The sequence below is a fragment of the Anoplolepis gracilipes genome, chromosome 4 (genome assembly GCF_047496725.1).
Source record: "Anoplolepis gracilipes chromosome 4, ASM4749672v1, whole genome shotgun sequence".
NCBI lineage: Eukaryota > Metazoa > Arthropoda > Insecta > Hymenoptera > Formicidae > Anoplolepis > Anoplolepis gracilipes.
The window spans coordinates 3,177,714-3,193,704 of NC_132973.1; the positions used below are offsets into that span (position 1 = coordinate 3,177,714).

At 30.9% G+C, this 15,991-nt stretch overlaps 1 protein-coding gene across 3 annotated transcripts in view; it reads left to right on the top strand.

The window, feature by feature from the left end:
• The window catches only part of Trc (Serine/threonine-protein kinase tricornered), a 130,961-nt gene that overhangs the window by 49,914 nt on the left and 65,056 nt on the right, over positions 1-15,991 (top strand). The window lies entirely within an intron of this gene.

Consider the following 15,991-nt stretch of genomic DNA (forward strand, 5'->3'; position numbering starts at 1 on the left):
TTATTTATAAGTAAAAATTTTTTCGATATATTCACGTCAAAATGATGAAAAGAAACCATTTTACTTTAATTTTATTAGAAACTTCTTTGTAAATTTAACATTATAAAAAGATAACACATGCAACACAAATCGGTATGATCGAGCGAATCGATTCGTATTGTTCTTTTGCCTTTCCCTTTGCGTTCGCGATAAAATTTGCAGCGCGCAAACACGCGTAGGATATTCCAAGGTTACGCGTCATATTTCGCAAGCTGTCTTAAATTCTCACGCGCCTTTTTAAGGCGATCGACCTTACGCCGATTGTGTCTCCTTTCGCCTTCCGTGCGAATATATTTTCTCGCGGTTCTCCATTCGTTCTCGAATCGACGGTGAATTTATGAAGGAATCCGTATGCTTCTCGTTGCCAGCAAACCACGCGATTTATGCGACCCGGATGTGCACATTTGCAATCGTACATGTAACGCCGGCTTCATCGGAATATGGAACGCATAATGAAACGGAACGTCCCTGACCAATTGCATTTTATTGCAGTTTAAAAAATTCACCAATGATTTTAAGCGGATTTTTTTAAAACAACAATATAGTGCAATTACAACGATAAATATAAAAATAAAATTATTCGTAATTAAAAATAATATTATTTTATTAACAGATTTAACGAAAAGTAACAAAAGTTTAATATTTTAGATTCAATTGATTTAGATATTTGTCATCTTTTCAGTCATTGTCATGTTTACTGTAACAAAAATTTATATAACAATATTTAAATAGTACAGTCGGACTTCTTATCCTACGACATTTTCGGTCCGGAATATTTCCCTTAAACCTCTGATCCTACGATAAAAATTTGAGAGTGGGGGTATAATTCCCCTTTCGCGGTCGAAAGCATGAGAGGATTTTTTGTCGTAGGATAAGAGGTTTCGTAGCATAAGAGGGTCGTAAGATAAGAGGTCCGACTGTAATATTTGATTTGTTTATCGAAACAATATTTTTAAATTATGTTTTCATATCTATTTAATCCGATTTATTGATTGACACATTATTTAAATGACGATGCTGCAATGCAGAAGAACTTAGAATTTTTCATTTTATTATTTTTTCGGCTTTCTTGTTTCTTATTCTCTACATCTTCTCTTATATTTTTGTTCAATTATTTCTTTCCTTTTATTTGTGAACGCGATTGAGTTTTCAAAACAAGTATTGTCGAGCACATTCAACTTCGTATTCGAGCGATCTTTCGCGTTAAAATTTTTACTCTTAAATCAGAATACAAGACTGCCTGTCTTGTATTCTGATTCAAGAGAATATTACGGTCGCGAGACGAATAAAAATCGTATTTACTACTTGATCCTTGTACGTAATGACCGGTACGTGAGCATTGCTATGTATTTCAAATGAAACAGGATCTCATGATTGTTGATGACCTACGGGTTACTTGATTTCACATTCTCCAGATCTAAAAGAGGTAATAAGAGAGAATATTGATATCTTTAGCCATGCGATGCGATTATTTATTCGATTTATCAAAAATTAGTATCGATGTTACTAGATATACTTATCTGGAAAAATAAATATCAACTTTATATTCAGCATGTTTATTTGATACTGACAAATGAGTATTTTGTAATATTATAAACTTTTTTGAGGAATAGAATATGTATAAAAAGATTTTTTTTTTATTTTTGCCGCGCGTATATATTATATGTATTGAGTGGATAAAAGTTTCGATAGCTTATATCATGTGATGATGTGTTATCTTCACGCAATATTAAAAAATTCTTGAGGAACGGTGTCAGGACACACAAACTCGCCGTTTCTAGTCATGCGATTTTGCATTCACCTCGAGACAAGATGATGTATACGCGCAGTTTTACGAGATACTTGATGTTCCGAAAAATAATACTGCGAAACTTTCACCCACGAATTCTTCGACCGATAATATATTCTTTGCATCGCGGCAATATATCTTACAAAATGCGTTGTAATTTGTCGGTTGTAGTATCTGTCAGATACGCATTTAACTGAAATTATAATTTTTTATTTTCAATCAGTGTTTTTTACTTCGCAAATTAAATGCGACCTCGGATTTTTATGTATTTTATATTTATATATACAAATATATCTTCCTTGGTAATTTCCGTTATTTTACCACACAAGACAACATTTAGTGCTATCTTTTATTTTTAAATAAAATTCCGGTTCTTAGTATTTAGTTCAGGGACACTGTGCGTATATGTAGTACTGATATTGGGAAGTGCACGCATTATTATATTCACACAGTTACATGTTCAATATCACCCGCGCCTTCTCGTTCTCTTTTTCTCTCTCTCTCTCTCTCTCTCTCTCTCTCTCTCTTTCTTTACTCGATGAATTCTGTCACATCGTATTAAAGTAGTTGTATTCATCTGGAAAAATCCGGAATGGACGAGGCAAATATGAAAGGATAAAGGAATTGACGCCCGATTCCACCACTCTTAATCGGTTTTCATCTTAATTTTGACCCTGTTTGTTCTGTTTGTTTCTTATATTTAATATATGCTAAAGGTGAAATAAATTTATATTTAAATGTGATTTTTTAATAAAAAAAATTTATTTTTTTTCTTGTTTTATTTTACAAAAATCAATTAAATTATGAAAAGTTTAAAAATACAGTTAACTTTTCTTAAATATGTTATTTCTTAATATATATATATATATAAAATTAATCTTCTTACTTTAGAGCTATTAGAATTATATTGATTGATGATTAATTAATGGTGATTGATAAAACAATAATTGAAAAACGGAATAAGATTAAAATTTTTTTTCATTAATTTATTACATCATTTTGTACCAATTTATACAAAAAGCATTAAGTTTAAATAATATATTGTGATTGCATTTCTTATCTTATCTATTGGACAGTAAAAAAAAAAAGAAGCAATTATATGTACTATCATCAAAGGATAAAACCTTTGTCACAAGTTTTAATTAATCTTATTTATGATGAGATTGATCCAAAAATAAAGAATTAAAAATGCATCTCGGCTTCGTTACGAGAATATCGATTTATTCTCTTCTGTATCTTCTTTACTCTCGGATCTTCCCGTTCTTTATACATCTCGATTTGAATGACTCAACGAAAAGAATCTCGGAAGATATATTAATCCAACGTGGCTTTTAAAAAGATTCATGCGGAAGAAATATATAATCCCGGCGCGTACGAAGTGGCTCAATAATTGTTATTCTGTTTCGTGGCCCCGCTATTTCGGCATCTTGATGACGTGGTGCGTAAGTACGGCTCGCGGGAAAGTATGAGAACTGGTATTTAAAGCTTGTTGCGTGACGAAATTATGGATTAGGTGAGCGGCAATAAGTCGCAGGCGTGTTAAAACACGGACGTCTATGTCGCGGCAGATTTTTGGGTCAAGGCGATGAGCTCTCTCGTCTGTCTCGAAACGGTCCTGCATACTAGATTCGAGAATATCAACGACGTGTTCTCCTCGCGAACGCGATATCGATCCCGCGATAGTAATGCATTGGACACAATGCGGTGCAACGCGAGTAACGACACTTCGATACGGAAGGAAAATATTGGGCAATCTCGATCGCGAAAATAACTAGTTATTCGCACGCTTGTAACTCTTTTTTTGTGAAAAATCTCATGATCTCAAATATACATATAGACGAATGCAATATTGCGCTATTTTTATTCGGGACAGCGCAAACCATTTGCAATATTTCACTCCGCGAGAGAGCTGTAACAACTTTATACATGCATGCTGTAACTATAAACGTGAAATGTAGCAGAGAAATATATTTCGAAGATGAAATTCTGCCAACTCTATTAAATAACATAGCTTGAGGCTGCGCCTACTCATTTTCATTGTTAAGGGTGATGATTGTCGTTGCTGATTTCTACAGAAACGAGTAATATGCTTTTCAACTTTATTGGTCTCCGGGTAAGATTAACGATACGGTTACGGGTTAACGGGGCTATCCCGTCCCACTTATTCGTTCACAGTGCAAAAGCCGCGTTATGCAACAAGCGCGCGTGCTTGCGCAACGTGACGCGCACGCACGTATGTACGTGCGTCCGTGCGTTCACGCGCGTGTGAAATGCGCGAACACGTAGAATACTGTGACGATAGTCGTAGAACTCTCACTTGCAATTTTTGAACCAATTTAACCAATGTGTGGATAAACCTCGTTTCAAAAGGACATCAATATCTGCGTCGATATTGTTAGCATCATTGCAAGATTTGAAAGAATTTTCACAGGTTTCAAACCATTATCGATATGTATTTGAAAATTGTATATATTAGCTCTTATAAAAATTTGTTGTAGGTCATTTTGACTCTATTGATATTTTAACAATCGAATATTCCAAAGGTCTTAATGTGTGAATAAAAAAAAATATTTAAAATTTAATTTTTAATTTTTGTTGTTTATCATTTTCGATAGATTTCAAGGAATATATATGAATTTTTATAGATTTTTTTTTAAGCACTTTGAGACAGCTAAAACTGGAATAAAAACCATTGTAACCAATATATGACTAAAAATGGAGCAAAAAAATTATATGACCTACAAGGGTTAACATGCATATTCATTTATAATATGTAGAAGATTTTGTGAATAAAACAGAGAAAATGCTTTTGTCTTTATTTATCACGACACGAATGCGAAAAATATTAAAGTATTCGCATATATTTGAAGTGTTGCTTGTGCTCCTGTAAATGAGAAGCTATGGAAAAAGATGGAAATAGAATAAACTATGAATTATGTATTATAACTCTATTCATATTAGTATTGGTAGGTTATTAATGTCTGTTGTAATATTCTTCAGATACTTCAAAACATTATTACTTTTCTTTTTTCTTGCAAAATGCTTTTTTCTCGCAGAAAAACAAATATGAAAACGTATTCATATGAAACACAACATGATCATAACAAAACATATTTTTACTTTTGTTTTTTTCTCAAAAGTATTTGCCTATATTTTTATTTAAATGCAATTCGTTTTTTTCTTATATTATTTTCAATATTATATGCAATTTGTTTTTTATATAATACTTTATATCTTATATTTTATAATACTTTCAACTATTTCAAGTTTTTTTTTTTTTTTAATTTACAAACGATTGATGGCGTCAAGTGTTTTGAACGCGTGCTTTTAACGAGGATCAGCGACATAACGAGGGCGAGATAACGCCATAAAACCGGTAACGTTATTAACGGTAACCGCTATAGTAATGTAAGATGCTGACATTTCTTTTTCCCAGTCAAAACGCGTGTACTTCTCTCTCTCTTTTCCTTCTTTCTCTCTCCCGAGTTGGCTTCCGCAATTACATGCTAAGATCCTTGTGAATTGGTTAGTATCACGTTAATGATTTCATGTCGGCAGCATGCGTAATTTCATTTAACGCTTAAATAATCGCGTGTCGAAATTCGCGAATTATAAATGAAATGCTGAAAATTACATAGATGTTAAAGCATACTTGTAAGAAGATTCAATTTCTTTTGTACAGTTGTAACATCAAATACATAATATTACATATATTTTTAGCAACATAATGCGAGATATTTTAATGAGAAATTTTCATGTGCTTTTTATTCTTAATAATCAATTCATTAAAAAATATTATAAGTGCGAATAATTTATCGATTGAAAACAAGATTGAATACTTTTTGTAATATTTATATTGAAAATATATACTATCTTTTTTTACTTATTTTTTAAAATTATTTAATTTGATAAATATATTTTTTAGGTTTGAAACGATACAAAGTTTGAATTGGTTTAAACTCATTATTTCTCAGCGCATTGTGCTCTTTTAAAAATGAAATTGTTGATGTTACAATTTTAACTTCTATTTTAGATGTTCTCCTTTGATCTTTATCTTTTTTCGATAAAATATATGTATCAATTGATTGCTAGTGCTCGGCGGTAAAAATGGCACAACCATGAAATTGGATTTGGACTCTGATAAAAATTCCACATGTTTTTTATTTTTCCTATCGATATTTTGCGATGAATATTACTAGTTGCTCGAGCTACCTTGCGATCGAATCGGACGTCGGTGAAAGATTACTGAACTTGTAGTCAGTCACACACGTGTATATTCGATTTCGATATCACGATGACGTTGCTAACTGGCATATCGAATTCACCCGGATGGATACGTGGATGTCGATAATGGAGAATACGTTTCAATTCGCTTTTCTATTACGGTACCAAACTTGAATGTACAGTGGTCGATAGTTCGTCTGCTTCCAATCAATCGCCGCGAGATTATTCTCAGCGTTACTATTGTACCGTTTGTGTTCTTTCGATTTGCTGAATTTCTTTTCAGGAGTAATGAAGTTGTTCGATCACGTGCAACTGTTTGAACAATTAAATTAGAAAAAAATCATATTTTGATTGGCAGAAATAAATGACATAACGGATGTTTATTGGAAAAATTATTTATTAATTGATAATTTTAATTATATATTACCTACTAGAAAGATTTTATTTTCCATATATGCAATTAAAAAAAGCATTGTGTATGATTCTTTAACTAAAAGTGATTTAAAATTCAAACTTTACTTTTAGAAAATATCAATTCACAATTTGTAAATTTAATTTTTGAACTAAGTTACGTTTATGACAATAATATAATGTAGCTTTTGCTGATATTTAAAGTATTGATTAAAGAAATATTAAATTTTTACTTAAGTAGAACACAAATTGTAAATTGTGTGAAGTCGAATTTTATCGGAATGTATATTTCATCCACGAACGTATCAAATCAGCATTTATTAATCTATATCAAAGAACATGCATTTTTATAGGATATTATATCGAATCGCTGCTCCGATTTGTCGTAAAACTAGCAAAACATTCGAGCTCTCATTCTAGGTCAACTTGGCTAATGCAATTATTTGTGTTTTAAAAGCATAATCTCGAAGATTATATGTATGTTTGATTACTGCCCCAGTCGATTTTTTACAATGCAAAAGTAGGTCTTAATCATTTTCGTATAAACTATTTTTAATCAGAACCTAAAAAAATAATATGCGCTAATATTGTGATAATCATGCTGTTTTATTTCATCACGCTTATGCTTTAATTAACTAACAACTGTTATAATTACATGACCTGTGAACTACTTCTATGATTTCATTACATTATTTTTGCAGCTGCTGCAACTATTTATATTCGACTCGATATCGAAATCGCGTATTTTTGTCTCCGAACTTCTTGGAATCGGAAAGTGATGTTCTTTATTTTCTCAAACTAGGTTACGTTTTCTTCTATCCATTATCGTTCCAATTTTGTGCCAATATGGACCCCATTTCGATCACGAATTTTTCGATGGCAATTTAGCATTCTTGGCGTAAATTTTACGAGAAAATTTGTCTTTAGTGTGAATTTTACGAGAGAATCTGCTTTTAGATTCTCTCTAAATTCTATAAGAAGACTTGTGGTTATCGTGGTAAATTATTCCTTTATAATTTAATTTTATTTGATACAAGATTTTAAATATTGTATTTTTGTGCAAGATAAGATATTAAATCAAGAATTTTTATTTAAAAATGACAAAATAATTAAAATTCTCTGACTACTTAATGTTTTAGACTTTAGAAGATCTTTCTAGGAAATTTTTAAAATTTTTGTATCAAATATTTTCGCAAGGACGCTTTTTATAAAACATAACAAGAAATACTCGTCGAAGGCAAACGCGCTAGTTCTGGAATATGACATGCTGTAACGTCTCACGTCACAGTCATAGTAATATCATTATCTTGGTCAAGGAAACCGCTTCATATGTCCAAGTGCTTGAATTTATTAGCGCGATAAAAAGACAGACCAAATTTGCACTTTATTTTTTTATATACACGTGGCGTTGAACGACGTCGTTATTCGCCAACCTTGACTTCGCAGGATCAGCGTGCTTAACTAGGATGATGTTGATGCGTGTCCTGACCTCTGAAGTGGGTCGTCGGGTCGACAATCTCGACCCGCTATCATACTTATTTCACGAGCGTATTTCGCGCACGTATACGTTACAAGATTATTATTGTTATTACTCGCGAGAGTGTACGATTCTCATGCAATAAAAAATTCACAGTTTCTCAAAAACTGACTGGTCAATATGCTTTGTACACATAGGATTTCCACATATTTCTTTAATTTTTCTTTCTCAAAATCTCATTAGCTTTACAAGTAAAACTTTATTGCAAAACTCTTATTTTTTTTAAATAAAATTAGTTATTATTCTCAATTGCTATACTCCAGGATTTCTTAGATCAACCATTTCGTACATGAAGAAATGAGAGACATCCTGTGTACAGTAGATTTTCTTGTTGGATTTATGAGTAATGGTGTTTTAGTGAATTGTACATATAAAAAATTCGTTTATTCCATAATCAACGCAATTTGATTATCTATTCTTAAATAACTAGCGACGGAAACATGCTTTTAACGAGGAATATGGTTCCTTTGATCATATTATAATTTACTCCGATAAAGTTATCAGCATGAATTTATTTCTATTTGTGTCTACTAATCATCTTGTTTTTTTTACAACATCATTACTCTTTGGATTGTAGGATATGCGTCATTTTTAAGGGACATTTGTATAGAACTGTTTTGCTCTATTTAGTTTAGTCAAGAAAGTAATTTATCTTTTCTTATGATAATTGCATAATAAAACAAAATTTACTAAAATTTTAAAGAATGTTTTATAAATTAATATATATATGTATCTTTTAGATTCGTTTCACGAAATATTTATCACGATGCTATTACTTAGAAAATTAAAAAATATTACGTATTTTCTTCCACGAAAATTAAAGAGACATAATACTAACGTGATCTTTTTCAACTTATGATGAATAAAATATACGTTTTACATGGATGCTAGTTTTACGAAAAAAAAAAAAAACAAATACATGATTTTTTTTTTAACAGCACGAGACACGTACAATTTTTGAGATGTACAATACAATATTAAAAATAGGTTTTCTGCAATAAATGAAAGGCATAAAAAAGTACTAATGCATAAGGCTTAAAAGATATTTTAATAACGCAAAATTATTAAATACATATTAAACAACGTAATTATTAAATACATATTAAACACCTTTTTATTATAATTTTTTTTTAACGAAGTGCTTCGTGATGACGTAAAACTTTTGTCAAAATTACCGCAATGTTTCACTGAATAATTAATGAAGCCGACCACATTCGAGCGGTCGTAACGGTCGCACTTAACGTAATTACATCGCGCTACACCGTCATTACTCGGTTTTCGTCAGTTTCGTAGTTTGAGACTGATTTCGAGTGCGCCACAGACCTCGTCGACTTTCAAGAGGATAAATACGCGATAGCCGTACATTCGTCATTGTGGGCGGCAATACCACCCGCGTCATAAACTTGGCGTATGGTGGAGATGCGAGGTGCGCGCGGCCAGAACTACTTCGCGGAACCACATTTAGCACCTTTCTATGTAATGGGTCTGTTCTTAGTGGTTCTTAAGTGCAGCGGTTAATCTCACGGTGCGCTCGCTATTCTCTTCGGCTATACATCGACGCCGGGCTTCTAATCCGTCCTTGTTATCGCGCTGCATTTTACAAAAAGTTTAATTGCGGCTGTGAATTTACGACCGCGAATAGGAATGAAATTCTTTATATTGTAATATATATATATTGTGTATTATAGATCCTTTTATCTCCAAAAAAAAACTAGAGTATTTTTAAATATACATATCTTGATTAAAATAATCAGCTCTAAATTGCTTGAAAGACGTATAGATAAAAACGTAGCGTGTGTACGTTATATATTTATATAAATATTTTTGTGCATATATATAATATTTTTAATAATGATAGTGTGATGGAAAAAATATATCTTACAGACGAATTTTTTATAATATGAATAAATGGATAGTTTATATTTTACGCTAAATAAATTTAGCTTTTGCGGAGACAATATAACTATTTTTTTTACAATCTTTTATACGCTTTCCTTTGAATCGATATAATTTTTTTAAGTTATTATATCTATTAATTTTATTTTAATATTTTTTCTTATTTTTATATTATTTCTTTAAGTATATATTTATTGTTATCTCTTTATTAACTTTTTATAGATCCAATTTTTTTTGATAAATAAAACTCTTCAAGGTATTGGAGATACTCTCTACCTAGAGCAATTATTGCTATTGAAAATTTTCCCACAGTATAGGTACGATCAATAGATAGGTAGGTACGTTAGAGAATCTAATGGATGGAAGACGAGAAAAAGATAAAGAGAGAGAAATATCGTGTACTAGAAGGATCCATCGATCATTTCTAATTCTCGATAGTTAAGTTACCCTTGATGCACGGTACTTGATTGTAGTGCACATGGGAACATAGCCGAGTAAAATTAGCGGGATTACAGTTAAGTATCGGTGAAAGTTTTCCTTAGAATGGATTTTTAACGTGAGAACTATTTTAAGGAATGCAGGTTTCAAAAGTGTATATGTTACAAATGTCAAATTTATTATGTAATATAATGTCGTTGTGCAAAAAAATAAGAATCTATAATTTATTTTAAATTGTGGAAAAAAAATGTTTTATAATTCTTCCTCTCTTTCTATAAAATATTATATTTACTCAGATTTATCTATACTTTATGCATAAATTTGATATTTTTATTAATTTTTATAAAAATTTTTTATGAAAGTTATAACATGCAATATAATATATATACAATATGGTTTTTATCGATTAAAGCGTATGCGTGTTATATTTTGACATTTAATTCAATTTGAAATTTAATTTAATAAGAAAAATGAACTCTTTTGTGTGTTTTAGAAAAAGTCCATTTTTATAATCATAAAGCATTCTTTCTCTCTCTTTCTTAAACATATAATAAAAATATCCGACATATTTGTTTAATCGATTCGAAGAAAAGAATACGTTTGTTTTTAACATTTTGTATTTTGTTTAGCGCATCTAATATGCACGCCTGTTTTTTTTTCCATGTTTTCGTATATTCGAGCAGGTAGCATGCAGTAACACGATAGCGCGCGATTTTATTTTATCGCTTTAAGGCAGCGATGATTTATTTTTTTTTGGATGATAGATTTTTTATCGGAGCAATGCGTTTTTCTGTGCAATTTAAGCTATAACGCGGTTTATTTCATCAATCACGCTACGTTTATTCTTCGATCGCGGGCATTGTATTTTTTGCGTTGTCTGGATAGAATAACTCAAGTTTGACGATGTTCTTTCTCCTGCTTTAAATATTCGCAAGCTTGCGTTGTTTTTTTTAAATTGCAAAATATTTTTATTTCGAGGATATATTTTCTGCAATTCTCCCGGTCGCTGGCTTTGTTATTATATACGTTCCAAATTTTCTTTTCTTTAATTTTTGCACAGAAGATGACAGTTTTCATCAAGATAAATAATAGTTTGATCGAGATAAATAAGTTTCAAAAAATTAAAAGAAAATTAGAATCCTGTAATATGAAGAAATGTTTGTTACGTATTTCAACGTTAAGCAATTACTATTACTATAAGAGCTTTTATACCCTTACTTTAGAATATAATATATATAACAATATAATTTAAAATTTCAAAAAATTATTAGGAAAGAAAAATTAATTCTACAATTTTTTTTAAGTTTAGCTATTACTCAGATGTTCTGTGTTGTTCTGTACAATATTTAAAGAAAGAGAGAATATACCTTTTGTAGTATATTAAGAGCATTCGCATATAAATTAATTTGGACTTTTATCTAAATTCTTTTCAAAGATTGAATAAAAATCAAGATCTCTTTTTCCAGTAATCTCCAATAATTTATAACTTCGAACAAATAAATTATTATAAACAAACAATTTGTGCGTATGAGATTCTTTAACATAACCAGAAGATTGTGCTTCATATTACCGTAGTTTAGAGACGTAAACATTATTTGTTTATAAAAAAATTTGTTTATTCCAAGCAGGATTATAGACGCTATACAGAAGTCTAGCTTGTGTCATTTAGTTACGAACCTTTAGATTAAAGAGGACCTGAATAAAAATCGAAACTGTTACGATGGAAAAATATTGTTAGAGAAATATGTACTTTAAATACTATAAACCATAAATATCTAAGCTGCTATTCTTGATATTCTCGGTTAAAAATTAATTAGATATATTTTTTTCGGTATAAAGTATTTATTTTCGTCTCTATCTGCGTTCTATTATTTATGGAACGCTAAAAAGTGTAAGTCCTAGATGCGTGTATCTGGTTTACCTAGGCGTGAGACAGACCCTGACAACGCGCGGCCGTGGCGTACCTGACCGGACAAGCATGGCTTGCCATTGAGAGCACGGATATTGTTTCGTCGTATGACGCCCGTGTGTCGGAGACGCCTTGTTTCCACGTCGCACAAGAAGGATATCGCGTGGGTGCTGGGTGCCTCTGCGGGAGTTAGGTTACCGATTAGCAGCCGCTCCAATTTTACCGGCGCGACTAACTACGATTAAACGTGGCTGACGTGGCGCACTAGTCTTCTAATTATTGTCTACCACGTAACATTAATCTCCTCTTTTCTGCTCTCTATCAAGCTGAGTAATATAAATAAGATTTTTCCTTTTCCTATGTCACGATCTCGTTGTAAAATTTTCATCGCTATATTACATATCGATGGCTATATTTGTAAGAGTAATATATAAAACGTTTATGAAAGTTATTTACTACTATTTTATTGAATTAATAAAAGAGCTATTAACACGCACGGGGGAGTCTGGAACACGTTAGTGTTCAGACTTCATTTCGCAAAATTGCAAGAGCCGTAGTACTATTTGAGGATTTGGGAAATATATTATTAATGGCGCCAGTACACTTTTCATTTCACGACGGCTATTTATAAGTTTGTTAGTCACAAAGTTGTAAGTGTAAGTGTAACGACTCACTTAGCGCTAAGCGCAGTTAACTCAATTTTCTCTGCCGGCCTACATTATAGTTCACTCGTGATAGGTCTCGCAAAGAAGGACAAGAGACCGTTAAACGAAATTAGTTAACTCTGGATTTTATAAACACCGTTGGATATTTGAAGTCTTTCAAATTTCTTCTTGTTTTATATCATTCTCTTTTAGCGATTCCATCTAATATTATTACTCCATTACCATATAAAATAAAATTGGCAAAGCTTGCTGCAAAAAAGCTATAATTGTTTAATGATTTTCTTCTTTGTAAAAATATTAAGATTTTATTATTTATTAAGAAATTATTAATTATATATATATATATATATATATATATATATATATATATATATATATAATATATATATATATATATATATATATATATATATATATATATAAAAGAAACATTAATTTTTTTTTTTTTTAATTTGATTTTATAGTTGAAATTAATTTCGAAAAAGATACTAAAAAATATCGAGTAAAATTATTTTTTATAATATTTTTTTTACATAAATATACCGCAAGGAGCAAAGTTAAAATATTATATGAAATAATTACATCATGTAATAAGTTATACGTGTAATAAAAATGATACTTTGTATCTTTCTATTCTATGATCTATTATTATATTCAGTACATAGACAAGCGAGAAAAATATCGAGCGCAGACATTAATACACTTCCGTTTGCCTACGTAATATCTAATGACCTTACATCTACACGTTTAACGTACGCGATATATACATTTAATTTAAATATAATGTTAAAATGTTACGAATAAAATTCCTTTTCCTCGACGCGACTAGTGGAAATCAACACTCGCCTCATCTCGTCGCATTGTCTCGGTGCTACGCGGTCGCGAGATAACGAGAATAATCGACATTTATTTGTGTCATTGCTCGCAACCGTCTCCTCCGTATTACGTGCCGGATCACGTACGAGAACCGACCACATCTTTTTGCCGTTTATACACATATACACGCACGATTGTAGCATTCTACACGGATTCTCGTGTGCCTGAGTATGTATTAGATATCATTTATATGAGTATGTATATATATATATATATATGTGTGTGTGTGTGTGTGTGTGTGTGTGTGTGTGTGTGTGTGTGTGTGTGTGTGTGTGTGTGTAGAGAATTCTGGAATTGTCACTTGCAACTTACAAATTTTTAACACACTTGTAAGCTTGATAGAAATAATAATTATTTTTTTATAGTTTTTTAATCAATTGATTAACAAAATTATAAATATTTATAATAAAGTTTGTTAAAAAATTTATTGTAATTATTAATCAGCACTTTGTTCAATTTTTTATTTTATATTTTATATTTTTAACTGAATAATAATGTACATTTTCCTATAATCAAACTTTTCAGATAAAAAATTTGAAATAACTTATTTGAGAAGTTGGACTCTTGCTCTAGAACTTGTACCCATTTTTATCCACAATTCCTTATATGATTTGCAATTTTAATAATTTTTCTAAAACCGTTAACACGCATTACAACTGTTCGATTTTCCATTCACTTATAATTCAATGACTATTTGCCATTCAACGCAATAATGATTATTCATATTGATAATGAGATCATCATTCTCTTCTTGTCCTTAGTTAAGAGGAATGATTCTGTAATGGTGATGGTTCTGGGACATTCTGTTTGTGTATATGTATACCGCTCATACTTTCGTGCGAGGTACAGTTAGTCAACACATGCGTGCAACTTTATATCGATGGCGTCACCATGGTCGTCGATTGGGGCCAAGCGAACTGAACTCATTGTCAGCCACATCGTTGACTCGTCCCTTCGTAGTTGCGAATTAATAATTGTTTTTTTTTCTGCCCTCCACCGTCGTCAGCAACACACTGATAGGAAGTTCCCCATCGAATGCGAGCCATCAAGATGACGTGTTTTTAACTCGCTTAATAATAGTGACGTTAAATTTAACTATCACAAATTATTATCTATATGATTCTATAAAATTACATAATTATATTTTTCTAAAAATAGCGAAAGAAAAATACTATTAATATTATCAATCTTTTATAATTGCATTGCATATAATTTAAATGCGGAACAAATTTTATTATAATATGTAAAATCATTGCTAGGAATTAAGCAATTAATTGGTGCCGCATAATTAGCAATTTACAAAAAACTAATAAATAAAATTTAAATATTGATATTTTTATTCAAAGATGTATATTATTAAAGATGTATATATTGTATATTGTTCATAAATGTATCATAAAAATAACTTAATATGCCGTAATATATGTAGATTCGTATTAATTTAATATATTATGTTACAAGTGGTATTTAATTTAAAATAAAATGGCTATATTTTTGGTTGATGGTTTCATCAGAGTACAACTTTTCGGGATTCTGTTCGTGTATCTAATTTAATGCAACTTCAGTAACTAGAATCGCAGTTCTGTAGAAAAACCGAGCGGAAAGTTAAGCGAGCGTACGAGTTCATCCGAGTGCCTTCATCGCATGTAGCACAAATTTCGTCTTGATAGTGCTCATTCCGGCACTCCGCTTCCGGTTAACGATCCGATTGTGTTGTTGGAATCGTGCCAGAAATAAATGTCTCGGTATCCCAGAATCTTTTATCGACCTTGATACTCGGGAAGATTAAGAAAACACTCAAAACAATGATATCGTATTATCGGCGCGAATGCATCTTTCCTATCCTTGGCAGACACGCAATTACTCGAGTATAAAGTAAGAACTAAAAATACAATGGATTTATCAATCTCGTCAAAGTGCAGAAGTATGTAAATTCTCTTTGAATAAGGAAAAACGCGAATTCTTGAGCTGAATGATTTCATAAGACATTGATATTTTATTTCAACTATTATTTCATTATGTTAGAAAATTGAGAAACAGCAACCCTACTTTTAATTTTTTATTATCCGTGCATGATTATAGTTAAAAACTACAATTTAAATTTACTCGTTTCAACTTAATGTTTTGTGCCAATAATAAAGCTTTCTATATTTTCTCGATGTTTGACGTTAACAAGTCAAATTAAATAAATCAAATTATATTTACAT